General features: G+C 39.5%; 1 protein-coding gene across 2 annotated transcripts in view; it reads left to right on the top strand.

Moving 5' to 3' along the window:
- The window catches only part of SHC3 (SHC adaptor protein 3), a 164,552-nt gene that overhangs the window by 34,200 nt on the left and 112,389 nt on the right, over positions 1–17,963 (top strand). The window lies entirely within an intron of this gene.

Consider the following 17,963-nt stretch of genomic DNA (forward strand, 5'->3'; position numbering starts at 1 on the left):
AATACATTCCTGTTGTAAAAATTTAACACTGTAAGACATACATAGAGCAAAAAAAACAAGTCTCTCTTCACCACACCAGGCGTGAGTCCATCTGATGGTTAGTGCAGCTCCCAGTCTGGTCCCTGTCCTTGCAGGCTTTTCTGTGCATATGTACACATATTTTATTATGACTTACTCTACTATTTCTCAAGTTCATGAGAACTTCAAACTGTACATCCTCTTTCTTTAAATAAGAACTTTCATGAATGGATCCTTGTGAAAACTCAGAATCAGGCCCTGATATTAAAGAGTGAACACTAGGGCTCAAGAGACAAACCACACCACCACCCTAAGTCCCCCAGGAAGGGTGCAGCACACTTTGGTGGAGTCCAGACATGTATCAGTGGCCTAACGGTTTAGTGGTACTTCCCTCTCACCTGGAAATGAGGGATATGTATTTTGAGTATGACCTTGCAGTTTACAAAGCACACTGACACACTAACCCTGAAAAAGGCTAGTCTGCCCCTTGGGTCCCTGGAGGTTCCAAGCAACAGGCAAGAGCAAGATCAATTTCAGAGTGGCAGAATTCATCCAGCTCTAAATGCCATCTCTGACTGATCAGTTCTCCTATGACTCATGAACATGAAAAAAATCTGTTACACTTGGATCCCTGTCCCTCTGTCTCTAATTCTGCAGATTCTATAGAAGCTTCTGAAGTTCTGCCTCCAATCATCTGTTTACCAACTCCCGTCACCTTCTAAAACTCCTGGGTGGAAATGTCAGAAGCATTTGAACCACAGCAACTCCACAGGGGCTGGGGAAAATGAGCCTGAAACCTACTGGGCTTCATCCCCAGATGGTTAGGCATTCTAAGTCACAGGATGAGATAGGAGGTTGTGACAAGATACAGGTCATAAAGACTTTGCAGTCAAGAAGTCAGCTAAATCCCACTGAAACCAAGATGGCAACTAGAGTGACCTCAGGTCTTCCTCACTGCTACACTCCCACCAGCACCATAACAGTTTACAAACGCCATGGCAATATCAGGGAGTCGCCCTATGTGCTCTAAAAAGGGGAGGCATAAATAATCCACCCCTTCTTTAGCGTGTAATCGAGAAACAATCATAAAAATGGCCAACCAGCAGCCCTCTCGGCTGCTCTGTCTGTGGAGTAGCCATTCTCTTATTCCTTTACTTTCTTAACAAACTCGCTTTCACTTTGTTCCACGGACTCACCTTGATTTATTTCTTGTGCAAGATCCAAGACCCCTTTGTTGGGTCTGGATTAGGACTCATTTCTGGTAACATCTTTCTGGTGACCATGCAAGGGACAATTCTGAGGAAACCCTGGACACAAAGGCTAATTTTGGGTAAGTGGTGGGGTCCGGTAACACATCTTTCTGGTGAACCCTAAAGGCATGATACTGAGGAGACCCTGGGACCAAAGGAAAATTATCTGCACACACTAACTGGCCGACTTTGGGTAAGTGGGGTGCATAAACCTGAATAAAGAATGGGATTGGGTTAGAGGCCAACGTAGGGGAGTTAGAATGTCTTCTAAGACAGAGTGGGTTAAAGGCCCCTCCTCTTATTATTTTTTATTTTTATTTTTTTGAGACAGAGTCTCACTCTGTCGTCCAGGCTGGAGTGCACTGGCGTGATCTCACTGCAAGCTCTTCCTCTTGGGTTCAAGGGATTCTCCTGCTTCAGCCTCCCAAATAGCTGGGATTATAGGTGCCCACCACCATATCTGGCTAACTTTTGTGTTTTTTATAGAGATGGGGTTTTACCATGTTGGCTACGCTAGTTTCAAATTCCTGGACCTCAAGTGATCGACCCACCTTAGCCTCCCAAAGTGCTCTTATTACAAGTGTAAGCCACCACATCCAGCCTTAAAGACCCCTCTTAATAAAAGGCAAAAACGCTTGACTGAAATTGGGTTCAAGGCCCAACTTAGGAATGTTAGAGTCTTTCCTAAGATTTAGGGGATTAGAGGCTCCATTCAGTAAACTCCCTCTGGGCTAAGAGTTTGGGACCATGGGATGTTAAATGCTATTATTTTTTAACTAATCTGCCTTACACTCTTTGCTGACAGCTATGGGTGACAGAATTAGGCATGTACAGGATCAAGGGACACAGGGAGCTTTTTTCTTCCTAAAGGGGAAACTTGAGAGCTGATGAAACTGCTGGAAAAGATCCCTACATGACTGACAAATGGCCGCCTGAACTTTTCAGTGTTGCTGCAATAGATGAGTATTTATCTGGTCTTCCTGAGCTCTTCGCCTTCCCCCCGCCTGCTGCAGGCAATGCATTTTCCTCTCTCCTTTCCCTTTCCTATCTTTTCTATTACTCAGGGTGGTCATCTGGCCCTGAGACCACAAGTTGAAACTCCTGGTTGGAGATTGAATTAACGTTGATGAGGCCCAATTGGGAGCAAATTTGAGCCATAGCAGTTGGATATTGGGTGCTAAGCAGGGCGGCTAGTTTGTTTAGTCACGTGTATATTTCTCTGGCCAAAACAGAAAAAGATAATTTTCCTTTATGATGTGACTTGGCCCTCAGGGCTGTGGTGCAGTCAACAGGTCACTAGGGCCACTCACTAGGGAAAGGGAACCCAGAAGCCTGGCATGCTGGCAAAAGGGTAAAAATTTCTTACCAGTGAGATTTTTGGCCTCTCTCCCTGTGCAAACCAATTGAATGAATGGTAAAAATCACTGTTTATCTCCTGTAAAGTTTTTATTAATGGAAAAAAGATTTGTGAGGCTAGTCTTAAGCTGTGGTGAGTCTGGTGTGCTTTGTGTGTCTTTCTGTATTGTTCTGTCATAAAGAAGAGTACCTTAGGATAGAACATGGCCCTAGGACTCCATAAGCCCAGCAAACTGGTCAGTTACATCCTTGGGAGCTTGACTTTGTAACCACATGGCAGTACTTTCTCTTGGTCTCTGCCATTACAATGACATCCCAACTTCAGGGTTCAATTTCCAGCTTAGGGGATGAGTACTTTCTTTTCTTGTTTGATATCTGTGTGACCATTACCATTTGTTTATTCTCTTCTCCTTCAGGAACTGTCTTGGAATTTTCCTTTCTCTGAGCCAGAAATACTGGCTATTTGGCCTGGCTAAAGTCTGGTAATAAGAAATAGAAATGACTTTTTAAAAGAGTGATATGGTTGAAAATCAGCTTAATTAATTTAAAAAATGGATATCCAAGCTATATGTATTTAAAAGGCCTTTATCTTTTTCCTCTTCTTGAATCTTGTTTTTATGAAAAAAGTTTTTCTTCTCAGTCAACTGAACTGTTTTTCTCCATTTTTGTCTTCTTGCCACCGTTAACGCCTACATGAGAGAACCTAAGGTAATTACTAATGGCCTGGAACTCCTGGGGAAAAACAGAGGAAGTACCATGGACCCCTTTTTGGGAAAGTCCTCTTTTTTCCTCATGAAACCCCAGGAATTAAAAGCAGTTAGTTTCCTCTCAAAATGCCAAGGCTTTGTTCTGTTTTTCATTGTGTTATCTGATGTTTTTGACTTTTGCAGGTAACAGAAATTACTTTGTGTTATGAGAGAGCTTGGTGTATAATAACTAGGTAGGAAATGCAGTTTTGGGAATGGCTAATGGCGGTTATTGAAAAGTACTCAGCTCTGCATGCTTGGATCAGAAATACATGCTCTTGGCCATCTACTAAGTATGGAGATATCCTCACCCCTCATTGAGAGATAAGACTCCCATGGGGAGGGACTGATTCCTTCTTTTTGGGATCCACGATCTGGTATAAAAGTGGGACCGTTAATTTGGGGGGATCTGTTTTGCCTTTCAGCTGTGCCTGCTTATTAGGCCGTAGAAAATCCATGCTTTCCTGGCTCTGGGCTCCACCCTGAAGCCAGTAATCCAGTTAGGAAACTGGTAAATGAAAAATATTACAACTACTGGATCTTCGTCCATCTGTGTATTTATGTGTGTTGTGTGTGTGATATAAAAAGAAGCTTTAATTGGTTTAAAAATACTAAGTGCTTAAATCAAGCATTTTGTCAGAAAAGTAAAAAGGCGAATGCCTTTTAGTTTATGTAAGTTTAGTGATCTTTAAGAAATGACACTTTTAAAGATTATTGGTAAAATTAGAATGTCTTCAAAATTTAGACATTTGGTCTAAATTACTCAGGTCAGATATTAGGCTTGCTAAATGCTTTAAGGTAATAAACTGTTTCTTTAAGTCTTGAAAATTTTTCAATTTACCCACTTTAGAGCATTAGATTCTACATAAGGCCTAGGGATGTGTGGAGAGTCATGTTTCCTAGCTAGGCTGGAACATTGGACACTGCAAAATTAGAATAGAGGGAAAAAATCCTTTCAGTACTCATGGAGACAGAAATGTTCATGAATATCAAGCAGAGCAGAAGTTAACTGCATGGACTGAACTAATAGAGGACTGAAGTAATCTTTTTAACTTTGCTTAAGCTCCACACCTAGTACATAATTAAAATTTCTTACTTACCAAGGTTTTCACCAAAAGTAAAAGTTGCTAAGAGTTAACATTGTAACATGTAATTAAGACTACTGAAGAAACTGTTTTTACATGCATGGTGTGTAAGAAAAGTGTTTTTGGTAAAAGTTTATAAAAAGGCATGGTAATGTGGTTTTCTTGCCTAAATTTAGAGGGTTAAAGGATTAAGTTAGATAGGATAAAGCTGAAGGCTTAAAGAAGATGTGGAAGGGTTATCCTGTAAAAGAAAGGTTTATCCTGTGAAAAGTTAATCCTGTAAAAGAAAATCTGTGTGTGAACATAGTGGCTAAAGTTAAAGGGGTATTATTTAGTTTTTCCATAAATTGAACATTGAAATAAAAGCACAACAGATTTTTCTTTAAGCACTGATCTTCTTTTAAACAAAAATCATAAAGAGTTACAAAAAGTTTATAAGAATCTTGCCGTATGATCAAGCTGAGATTGAGCAAATTTGTCTATAAAGAAGGTTTTATTTTTATAAAGGTTTTATTAAGAATTGGGTTTCGTATCAATAATGCACTAATTCAACAGTGGCATTTGGCTTATTTGGTATAAAAATCATAAAGGAAGCTTTGTGAAATGTGAAATGGTATTTGACTTTTTTGGGACTGGATTTGTATAAATATGTTATTGGTATGTGTTCCAAAATTATGGAAACTCATATAACCCTGATATGACACAGTGTATGTTATTAATAATGAATTGTTATGTAAAATTGTTGTATGCAATGTAAGTAATCAAAGTTTCTTTTTCAATTGTGGCTACCCTAAGACATTTTGTCATTCGTAGACAATCGTCTTATTTTAATCCTCTTCATAAGGTGGCTGATAATCAGCTATAGGACTTTGACAGGTATTCGTCAGTGCAGGTTTCTAGTAACATTGGACATTTCAACATTAGAATAGAGGGGGAAAAAGCCTTTCAGTACTCACGGAGAGCAGAAATGTTCATGAATATCAAGCAGAACAGGAGTTAACTGCAGGGACTGGCTAATAGAGGACTGAAGTAATCTTTTCGACTTTATTTAAAATATTGCTGAGCCTTTGTTTTGGCTTTCAGAATCAATGAAACTTTTCTTTTGAGCTATTTACAGCTTTTAACAATTGAGTAAAGTGTACTTCTGTGAACAAATTTGGAGCATATTTGCTTTTCTCTACCTGATCTCTCCAGAATTTGGAAACTATTTGAGAGTATTCTTAATTTATGGCAATATAGTTATTTGTATAAGTGCAATAAGAATCTATTTCCTTTTGCAATAAAACAGAATTAGAGAAACTGGTAATTTTACCAAGGCTTTGACTAGAATGGTGTGCTTTTCTTTAAGGAATCACACTTGATTTGTAAAGCTAATAAAAGCCCCTTGAAAAAACTGGCTTCATGCCTAGTCTACAATAGTCTCTGTACAGGATTCCTGATCTGTGTGATAAGTAAAGAATGTCACTTTCTGACAGGCCCAGGAGCCCTAAGTTATCTTGGGACCTCAAGAGGAGAGGAATTTACCCAATGCATAGGTATTTGAGGGTACACATCCATGGCAGGGCTCAGATTTTTAAAAGTCTTATCTGAGATTCCTTCTATAGAACAGAGTTTCATCAAAGTCAGTTTAAAAAGAGCTTATATGAAAAATAATTATTTTTGCTGCACTTTACACAAATAACCAGGCCAAGTATAATAAAGCAAATTAGTCATGACTTCTCCTTAGTAAAAATGGTAAACTGGAGAGAGAAAGATTATGTTTCAAGAGCTATGGTACACTTGTTATTAGAGTCCAGTCTTATTGATTGTTTTGAGTTTTCTGCAACTTAGGCTGACCTGGCTTATTCCTGTGAACCAACCAGTAATCTCTGACTGCTGCTCAGATGAAACAAAAGGGATGGATAATGTAAAAAAAAAAAATCTGGATAAAATCAATATTCTAATTGTGGGTTCATTAGAATCAGCTAGCAATCCCATATCAGCTTGGTTTCAACAGGTGCCCAATTCATGGAAAGATTTATAATTTAGTTTGCTTGGAATAATATTACCTATTTTGCTTTACTGTTGTGGAATATATTGCTGTTGTACTCTTTGTATAAGAATGCAGGATAAGTTTACTCAGTATTTTCTTAAATTGAATGCTTATTAATCTTCCAGATACCACCTTTTCTCAGAACTCAAGAGTCATGAATGACCCTCACCATACTGATGCTACCTGGAAGAGCTCCTTTCTACCCCTAATATAAGAGACTCTAATAGGCAGAAACATCATCACCTCTATTCATCCTGACGAAGTTACAGAAGATGGATCTTTGTCCCTCTGCAGCCCTTAGGATTAAGTGTTCTCTTATAAAAGGGAGGGTGGAAATGTCAGAGGCATTTGAACCAGATCAACTCCATCTTGTATAGGGGCTGAATAAAATGAGGTTGAAACCTACTGGGCTGCATTCCCAGGTGGTTAGGCATTTTAAGTCACAGGATAAGATAGGAGGTCAGCACAAATACAGGTCATAAAGACCTTCCTGATAAAACAAATTGTAGTCAAGAAGCTGGCTAAATCACACCAAAACCAAGGTGGCAATAAGAGTGACCTCTGGTTTCCTCACTACTATACTCCCTCCAGCTCTATGACAGTTTACAAATGCCATGTCAATGTCAGAAAGTTACACTATATGGTCTTAAAAGGGGATGCATGAATAATTCACCCCTTATTTAGCATATAATTGAGAAATAGCCATAAAAATTATCATGGATTAGCCTATGGAATAGCCATTCTCTTATTCCTTTACTTTTTAGATAGATTTGCTTCCACGTAGTTCTGTGGACTCGTCTCAAATTCTTTCTTATGTGAGATTCAAGAACCCTCTCTTAGGGTCTGGATTGGGACTTCTCTCCAGTAATAGGACAGATCTGCTGTCACTCTTGCCCTCAGACTATGCATGGTCTGTTTCTCCCAGGTCTCTGTAGCTGGCAGCTCACAACTTTCCAGGGCAAAGCAAGAGACATCAGAGTCTACAAAGGGTGACATCTATGACTAATCTTTCCCAACTCTGGTTTGGCTTCCTGCCCTTTCAGTACGCTTGCAGCCTGCTCAGACTCATAATTGCAGGGGAAGGTCTTTGTCAGGCTCTCTGTTACAAAATAATGGCTTTGTCTTTGTGCTATGGGCTGTTATCACTCTTTTCTTATGGATTGAAGGAGCAATGTGTTTCATTTATTTTCCTCTTGCTCCTGATGAATTGAGTTTGCTTTTGGGGTCTTTATAAGTTGCAGCTCTTCTGATAGCTCTGATTTCTTGCCTACACACTCCCATTATTTCTTTGAATTCTTTAGCAAGCTAGCTCAGTTTATTCTATCAGTGACATTCTCATTTCTGTTACAGGAACTCTGTCTCCACCCCTAGATGTTTTTGCTTTTAACATTCTTCATTCAGGAAGCTAATTTTATTCTGTACCCTTGAGTTATTATTTTTAATAATAGTGCAGTTTGCTAATATTCCTGTTTCCCAATAAAAAGTTTCAGAAACTTCATTGGAATTTTTTTTTTTAATCATGAAGTTGAGTTTTCACAAAGTCTGTCTGCCACCATTGTACCATCAATGTCTTAGGATTTGAGATTTTTTTGGATGCCCTAACTGGAAGCTTTGTATCTAGGGCTTATTGCAGGAAAACTGGAGGAGGCAAAAAGCCATAATGTGTTGAGATCCTCAAGGTAATCTTAAGTTTCCAAATAAAACACACTGAAACTTAAGCCATTTTTAGCTAAGTGTGAATTGTCACTGAGCCCTCAGCCATGTATATAAAGGTGCTTCTGAGAACCTGGACTAAAGTGGAAAATAATAATGGTATCTCCATGACATGGTTTAGCTCTGTGTCCCTACCCAAATCTCATGTTGAATTGTAATCCCCAATGTTGGGGGAGGGACCTGGTACAAGGTGATTGGCTCTTGGGGGTGGATTTTCCCTTTGCTGTTCTCATGACAGTGAGTATATTCCCATAAGATCTGGTTGTTTAAAAGTATGTAGCACCTCCCCCATCACTCTCTCTCTGTCCTGCTTCAATCATTTAAGACGTGCCTACTTCCTGTTTGCCCTTCTGCCATGATTGTAAGTTTCCTGAGGCCTCCCCAACCATGCTTCCTGTACATCCTGTGGAACTATGCGTCAATTAAACCTTCTTTATTCATAAATTACCCAGTCTCAGGTAGTCCTTTATAGCAGTGCAGAATGGACTAATACACTGCAGCCATATTGTTACTGGAAAGGGGTCCCAATCCAGACCCCAAGAGTGGGTTCTTGGATCTTACACAAGAAAGAATTTGAGGCAAATCTATAGAGTAAAATGAAAGCAAATTTATTAAGAAAGTGAAAGAATAAGTGAATGGCTACTCCACAGGCAGAGCAGCTCCAATGGCTGTTGGTTGCTCATTTCTATGGTTATTTCTTGATAATATACTAAACTAGGGGTAGATTATTCATGAGTTTCCTGGCAAAGGGGTGGGTAATACCAGGAACTGAGCATTCCTTCCCTTTTTAGACCATATAGGTAACTTTCTGACATTGCCTGGCATTTGGAAACTGTCATGGCACTGGTGGGAATGTAGCAGTGAGGGGGATCAGAGGTCAGTCTTGTTACCATCTTGGTTTTGGTGGGTTTTGGCGAGCTTCTTTGCTATAAGCTGTTTTATCAACAAGGTCTTTATGACCTGTATTTTGTGCTGACCTCCTATCTCATCCTGTGACTTAGAATGCCTTAAACCCCTGGGAATGCAGCCCAGTAGGTCTCAGCCTCATTTTATCCAGCCACCATTCAAAATGGAGTTGATCTGGTTCAAATGCCTCTGACATGTTTCTCCCCTCCTTTTTCTAAGAGAACATTTAATCCTAAGGGTTGTAGAGGGACAAAGATCCATCTTTTGTAATTCCTTCAGGCTGAAAAGGGGTGATGATATTCCTGCCTAACTATTGGGTCTCCACAGGGTAGAGAGGAGCTCAGTCAGAAAGTATCAGTTTGGAGAGGGTCACTCATGACTCTAGAGTTCTGACAGAAGGTGATATCTGAAAGATTGATAACTGCTCAGTATAAAAGAACATTGAGTAAGCTTATCCTGCATTCCTACACAAGAAGTACGACAGCAATATATTCTATTACAGCAAAGCAAACTAGGCAATATTATCCCAAGTAGGCTAAACAAGAAGGCTTTCTATGAACTGGGCGACTATTGAAACCAAGCTGATATGGGGTTGCTAGCTGATTCCAATATGTGCCGAGAATTAGAATATTGATACAGATTGTTTTTACATTATCTGTTCATCTCATTTCTTCTGTGCTGCAGCCAGAGATCACTGATTGATTCACAGGAATAAGCAGAGTCAGTCTAAATTGCAGGAAAACAACCCTCAAAAACAACTGATGAGACCAGAATTTTGTAACAGGTATACCATAGTGCTTGAAATATAATTTTTTCTCTCTTCAGTGTCCCATTTTTTACTGAAGATAAATCATAATAGAACTAATTTGTTTGCCAAAATAAGCCTTAGTCTTACACTTGACCAGATTATTTGTATAAAGTGCAGTAAAAATAATTTTTTATATAGGCTTTTAAAATTGGCTTTGATGGAATTCCTTTCCATAAAAGGAATCCTAGATAAGACTTTTCAAAGCTGAACCCAGCCATGGATTTGTACCTTCAAATACCTAAGTTGAGTAAATTCCTCTCCTTTTGAGGTCTCAAGACAACTTGGAGCTTCTTGACCTGTCAGAAAGTTACATTCTTTACTTACCACAGGTGAGCAACCCTACAAAGGAACTGTTGTAGACAAAGTATGAGGCCAGTTTTCCCAAGGGGCTTTTATTGGCTTTACAAGTCGTTTGATTCCTTATAGGAAAGCACACCATTCCAATCAAAACCTTGGTAAAATAACCAGTTTCTCCAATTGTTTCCTGTTGCAAAAGAAAACATTATTGTTGTACTTACACAAATATTTATACTGCCATAAATTAAGATTATTCACAAATAATTTCTAAATTCTGGAGAAATCATGTAAAGAGAAACAAATATACTCCAAATTTTGTTTACAGGAGTATATTTTACTAAATTGCTAAAGGCTTTAAATAGCTCAAAAGTTTCCTTAACTCTGAAAAAACAAAAACAAAAACAAAAATAAAGGATCAGACACATTTTAAGCAACAGCAAAATAGATTACTTCAGTCTTCTATTAGTTCAGCCCATTAATTCCTGTTCTGCTTAATATTAATGAACATTTCAGCTCTCCATGAGAGCCCTTAAAGTTTTTTCCTCTATTCTAATGTTACATTACCCAAAGTTATCAGAAACCTGCATTTAATAATACCTGTCAAATTCTGTAGCTGACTATAAACCACCTTTTGAAGAGGATCAAAACAAGAGAACAATTGTCTGTGGATGACAAAATGTTTTAAGACAGCCACTCTTAAAGTAACAATTCACAGGGAAATTTTGGTTACATCTGCAGCACACAATAATTTAACATAACAATTATAATTATTAGATAAATCTATCCAATCTTAATCAGTTCAGCTGTAAGGTAAGATACTTACAAACCTTTTATAACTCTTTACAATTTTTATTAAAGAGCAGATTAGTGCTCTGAGAAAATCCTGTTGTACTTTTATTTTAATGTTCAACTTACAGAAAAACTGAATAATACCCCCTTTAACTCTAGATAATATGTTCACACACAGAATCTCTTTAACAACTTTTTATAAACTTTCCATAACTTGTTCAAACCTTTAAATTTTTTCTATTTCACTTAAAACAGTCCTTTTACCCTTTAAACTTAGGCAAGAAATCCACATTCCCAGGCCTTCTTATAATCTTTTACCAAAAGTATATTCTATTTTCCTTACACTCCTTGCACGTAGAACAGTTTCTTTAGTAGTCTTAAACACACGTTACACTGCTAACTTTTAGCAACTTTTACTCTTGGTGAAAAACCTGGTTCATAAGTGATCATAGTTATGTACCAGGTGTGGAGCCAAGGACACCAGACAGAAGTGCAGATAAGAGCTGACTTTTTCCAGCATGGCTAGGGGGCATGGCTCTTCACATGTCCCCAGGCCTTATCTAGACTCTAATGTTTCAAAGTAGAGAATCTGAACAATTTTTAAAAGTCAAAGAAGCAGTTTATGACTTTAAAGCATTTAGCAAACCCAATCTAATATCTGTGTAATTTAGACCAAATGTCTAAACTTTGAAGACATTTTAATTTTATCAATAATCTTTAAAACTGGCTTTATTTTCTCAAAGCTCACTAAAGTCACGTGAACCAAAATGCATTATAGTTTTTTTCTGACAAAATATTTTATTTAAGATCTTATTTTTAAACCAATTAATCAAAGTCCTTTAATATATAAACATCACATAGACAACATATATAAATACACTGACAGACAGAAGAAGATCCAGTAGTTGCATGATTTTTTATTCACGTTTCTTAATTGGATTACTCATTTCAGGGTGGAGCCCTTGGAGGAAGAGGGCCAAGAAAGCATGAAGTTTCTACAGCCTAAAAAGCAGTCCCAGCTAGAAGGCAAAACAGGCATCAAAAATTAAGGGTTCCATTTTTATACTAGATTGTATATCCCCCAGAAGAGGAAATCAGCCCATCTCCTATGGGAGTTTTATTTCTCAAAGAGGGGGTGGGATAGTAACATTGCCATATCTTCTAGGTGACTAAGAGCATACTTCTCTGATACAAACATGCAAAGAGGTAAGTATCCCCCATAACTGCCATTAACTATCCCCCAAAGTATATTTCCTACCTAGTTATTACATACCAAAGCTCTTTCATAATGGAAAGTAATTTCTGATACCTCCCAAAGTAAAAAATGTCAGAAAACACAATGCACAACAGAACAGAGCCTCATTTTGAGAGAGATATATCCACTTTTAATTCCTGGGGTTTCATGAGGAAAACAGGATTTTTCCAGAACAGGGTCTGTGGCACCTCCTCTGTTTTTGTCAGGGAGCCGAGTTTGAATATCCTCTTTCAATTAAGCTGACTTTTTACCATAGCACTGTTTTTAAAAAAAATTGTTTGAAATCTCTTATTACCTGAATTTAGACATGACAAATGGCCAATATTTCTGGCTTTTGAACTTTACCACAAGTAACCTCCCAGGTGGGTAGAGAAAGGAAAAATTCAAGAAGAGAAGCCAGAAGTTGTTCATCTTCTGGAGGGGAAGATAATTAAAAAATGGCAAAAGTCACACAGATATCAAACCAGAAAGGACACATTCCTTAAGCCAGGGATTGAACCCTGAACACAGACCACCACTGTGAAAAGAAAGCCTTAGCTACTGAGCTACAGCACTGGGTAGTCTTCATTGCTCTCCCCAGAAGGAGCCTAAAGAAATCAATTTTGAGCTTGCAAAGGCTTTTAACTGCTTAAGACAATTTTTAGGGCTATGTATGACATGAATTCCAAAATTCCTGTTCACTGGATGGCAGAGACTAAGAGAAAGTACCGCCACGTGGTTACAAGGTCAAACTCACAAGGACATAACTGACCAGCTTGCTGAGTCATCTTGAACAGTAGTCTTATGGGGTCCTAAGCCCCTGTTCTATAGTAAGGTACCCCTCTTTCTGATAGAAAGATACAGAAAGACAAATTTATAGCACAAAGTACAACAGATTCACTATAGCTTAAGACTAGCCTTGCAAATCCTTTTTCTGATTAATCAAAACTTTACAGAAGAGATAAACAGTGATTTATACCATAAATTCAGCTAGTTTGGACAGAGAGAGAAAAACAGTGCCTGCATCAGGGTGGGGAAGGTGAGGACCTCAGGAAGGCCAGAGAAACATCCACCCACCTCAGAAATGCTGAATCAAAAGTTCAGGAGGCAACTTGTCTGTAGCGAAGGGATCTTTTCCAGCATTTCCATTGGCTCTCAAGGTTCCCCTTTTGGAGAAAAAAACTTCCCATGTCCCATGATTCTGTACATGCCTAATCCCTTCCCCTACAGTTGTCAGCAAAATGTGCAAGGCAGATTAATTCAGACAGAAAAGCAGTTAACATTCCGTCGTGCCAACCCCATTCTTAGCAGAGAGACTTTACTGAATGGGACCTCTAACCTGCTAACTATTAGGAAGGACTCTAACCTTTCTAAGTTGGGCCTTGAACCCAAGTTTGGTCAAGCATCCTTGCCTTTTATTAAGAGGGGCCTTTAACCCACTTTGTCTTAGGAGAGTCTCTAACTCCCGTAAGTTGGGTATCTAACCCAATCTCATCCTTTACTCAGGTATATGCACCCCACTTACCCAAAATTAGCCAATTGCTGTTGTGTGCAGATGATTTTCCTTTGGGTCAGGGGTCTCTGCAGTGTAATCCCTTCCATAATTCCCTAGAAGGATGTTACCTGAAAGTGGTCCCAATCCAGACCCCAAGAGAGGGTTCTTGGATCTCACACAAGAAATAATTTGAAGCAAATCCATAGAGTAAAATGAAAGCAAGTTTATTAAGAAAGTGAAGGAATAAAAGAATGGAGATTCCACAGGCAGAGCAGCCCCAAGGGATGCTGGTTGCCCATTTTTATGGTTATTTTTTGATTACATGCTAAACAAGGGATAGATAATTCATGAAGTTTCCAGGAAGTAGGCGGGCGCTTCCTGGAACTGAGTGTTCCTTCCCTCTTCAGACTGTATAAGAAAACTTCCTGAGGCCGGGCGCGGTGGCTCAAGCCTGTAATCCCAGCACTTTGGGAGGCCGAGGCGGGTGGATCACAAGGTCAAGAGATCAAGACCATCCTGGTCAACATGGTGAAACCCCGTCTCTACTAAACATACAAAAAATTAGCTGGGCATGGTGGCGCGTGCCTGTAGTCCCAGCTACTCAGGAGGCTGAGGCAGGAGAATTGCCTGAACCCAGGAGGCGGAGGTTGCGGTGAGCCGAGATCGCGCCATTGCACTCCAGCCTGGGTAACAAGAGCGAAACTCCGTCTCAAAAAAAAAAAAAAGAAAACTTCCTGATGTTGCCTGGGATTTGTCATGGTACTGGTGGGAGTGTAGTAGTGAGGATAACCAGAGGTCACTCTCACCACCATCTTGGTTTTGGTGGGTCTTCTGTACTGTATTCTGTTTTTATCAGCAAGGTCTTTATCACCTGTGTCTCATGCTGACTTCCTATCTCATCCTGTGACTAAGACTACCTTAAACTTCTGGGAATGTAGCCCCTTAGGTCTCAGCCTCATTTTACCCATTCCCTATTCAAGATGGAGTTGCTCTGGTTCAAATGCCTCTGACAATATGGTGTGCCAGGAGCCGTGTGAGATACTTATACTTACAATAAATCCAGGAAGTAGACACCATCATCACTGTTTTCATTTAAGAAAATGGAGGCTCAAGAAGACTTAATTGAAAAAAAACTAACATGAAACAATTAGAGAACAAAGATTTGAATTTATCTGGCCTGAACAAAACACTGAGAAGACAAAGCAAGCTTGGAAATTTAGGCGACTCACACAGGCAAATCTCACACTTAACTGGACCTCAGAATTTCCTGGGAAGTTTGCGGGAGGTTTGGGATTTGTGTTGGCAACAAGCTCCTGATTGATGTTGATGCTGCTGGTCTGAGGACCATACTTAGAGACCCACTGCTGCAGACCCACAGCTCCCATGTATGTTGTTCCATGGTCCCCTTCCTTGAGTCCCGGCAGTTTATCTCTAATTCTGGCTTCTGCAGATTTCTTTTGCTGCTCACGTGATGACTTTCTCGGGCGTGACTAGTAAATTCTAAGGTCTTTGAATGCAATGCAAGATTTAGTTTCTCCCTACCAGAACACCCTAACAGGTGCAGATACACGTTTACTAATTGAGTGATGTGGGAGATTTTGTTTTCTTTTTTTTTTTTTTTTTCAGATTTCTTATTTACAGGTACTCATTTTACTTTAAGTTCTGGAATGCACATGCTGAATGTGCAGGTTTGTTACACCTGTGCCATGGTGGTTTGCTGCACCTATCTACCCGTCATCTAGGTTTTAAGCTCCGCATGCATTAGGGATTTGTCCTAATGCTCTTCCTCCCCTTTCCCCTACTCCCCAACAGGCCCCAGTTGCGATTCTTCTCCCTGTGTCCGTTTGTTCTCGTTGTTCAATGCCCACTTATGAGTGAGAACATGTGGTGTTTGGTTTTCTGTTCCTGTGTTAGTCTGCTGAGGATGATGGTTTCCAGATTCATCCATGTCCCTGCAAAGGAGATGAACTCATTTTTTTTGTGGCTGCATAGTATTTCATGGTGTATATATGTCGCATTTTCTTCATCCAGTTTATCATTGATGGGCATTTGAGTTGGTTCCAAGTCTTTGCTATTGTAAATAGTGCTGCAATAAACACACGTATGTATGTGTCTGTATAGTAGAATGATTTATAATCTTTTGGGTACATACCCAGTAATGGGGTTACTAGGTCAAATGGTATTTCTGGTTCCAGATCCTTGAGGAATCGCCACACTGTCTTCCACAATGGTTGAACTAATTTACACTCTCACCAACAGTGTAAAAGCGTTCCTATTTCTTCACATTCTCTCCAGTATCTGTTGTTTCCTGACTTTTTAATGATTGCCATTCTAACTGGTGTGAGATGGTATCTCATTCTGGTTTTGATTTGTGTTTCTCTAATGATCAGTGATGATGAGCTTTTTTTCATATATTTGTTGCCAATGTGGGAGTTTTTACATGTAATTAGGAAACAAATGCTTCTATTATTATTAGCTACAATTGAATGACTGAATGATTGCTTAAGTATTTTAAAGTCATTTAAGAAACCCCTTTTTGCCCAGTACCAGATGCCTAAAAGGCAAATTAGTCAGCATACTACAATAAAATTTTCACATTATAATAGATTTGCCATCAGGCCTAGCATGGATGATATTCCCGTTTATGAGCACTGCTTGGAAACAACAGGCCTGGGACATCATAATTCCAAACAGACTTTAGAAGATGCCTCTAATAGTCACCGAAGGTAGAAGTCACCAGGGTTAGTTATCCATGAATTCTTCTTACCTCTGGCCAGGAAAGCTTGGTGGCCAAGAAACAGGAGGATAGAATGATGTGTAGCTCTCCAAAGCTAGGTTTGACTTTGTCAATAAACGAAAAGCAATAGGTGCTCCGGGCAGTTCCAGCAACACCCCCAGATCTCTGGCTAGGCTGGGATCACACACTCATCTCTGACCAATTCCTGAAGTCAGGAGGATGGATTTCAATGATGAACATGGACAAGCCCACCTGAGACTTGTTGGAGGAAGAGGTCGGTCTGGTCTCACCGCCTCCACTTCCCTCTTTCATCCCTCATCAGAATGAGATGACCCTCAAGAGGATCATTGAGGAGGGAGGTTTTAGATAGCTTCTAATTGGAGTCACCAGACCTCTGCTGGTTACCTTGTGAGCAGTTCTGATCACACTATGCAGGTCTAATTTTATTAAGCATGATCTTCTTTTTTGGTGGAAAATATTTTTAGTTTTTTATTATTTTGAAGTTGTGCAAGTAATTAGTAAACACATTCTTGTTACATGTTTAAACGAAACAGAAGTGTAACCACAGGACCAGCTGAAGCTGATTAACCATTGCTTAAGTTGTTACAGATGGTGCAGAGCCAAAATTGCGTCTTATAGCCCTGGCATGGGCAATGAGAAAAAGCTTTAAACTCCTAATTGGTAACACCACCCACCTAGGAGATTGGCTGCATTGGCATCACCTGGGACTAGCTAGAAATGCCATAAAAGCTTGACCCAATCCTGGTTTGGGGAGTCAGATTTGAGCCTTGCTTCCTGTCTCCTTGCCAGTTGACTTACCATAAAGCCTTTCTTTTTACAAAAGCTTTCGCCATAGTATTGGTTTCTATGCTGATCAGGAAGAAAGTCCATCACTTGGTAACAGAAGTATTTAGAGGTAAAAGGCCTCCTTCCCACAATTCCTACTCCCCCACCCTGGCAGCACCTGCTCCATCCAAGTCTCCTCTCTGTGCCTGCATGTCTCCAAAGGTTGACACAGTGAGCCAAGTCTTCTCAGGTTCATACCCTTAGGTCGTCCTCTCCCAACGAATCTGGCTGACCCGGTGATTTGCTTTAACTAATAGAATGTGGAGGGACTGCTGGTATCTTTTGGAGAATCTAAGTGTGCATTGTTTTAAAAATGGCTGCCTTTGGTCTAAAATCCCTAACATTTAATTGAATCCCTAAGCCATAATGGCAGATTTGGAATTAGGTATTGTCAAGCCTTCTAAAAGTACATTTCAATGTATTGCCATTAAAGGTTGTTTTTTTCCATTCAGCCCAATGCATTTGGCAGACAATTCAGATGAGTAGATTGGCCACGTAATATGGCAGTGATTAAAACTTTAAAAATGCATCGTTTGTCTGCATTGGCATTCCTGCCAGCTAGTGACATTCCAGGACTTTTAGTGAATTAAAGCTTCATTTGCCTGAAGAAGGTAGCGAAGTTACTGACTGCTTCAGAAATAATTATGTTCA

The sequence above is a fragment of the Cebus imitator genome, unplaced genomic scaffold (genome assembly GCF_001604975.1).
Source record: "Cebus imitator isolate Cc_AM_T3 unplaced genomic scaffold, Cebus_imitator-1.0 Scaffold53, whole genome shotgun sequence".
Lineage (NCBI taxonomy): Eukaryota > Metazoa > Chordata > Mammalia > Primates > Cebidae > Cebus > Cebus imitator.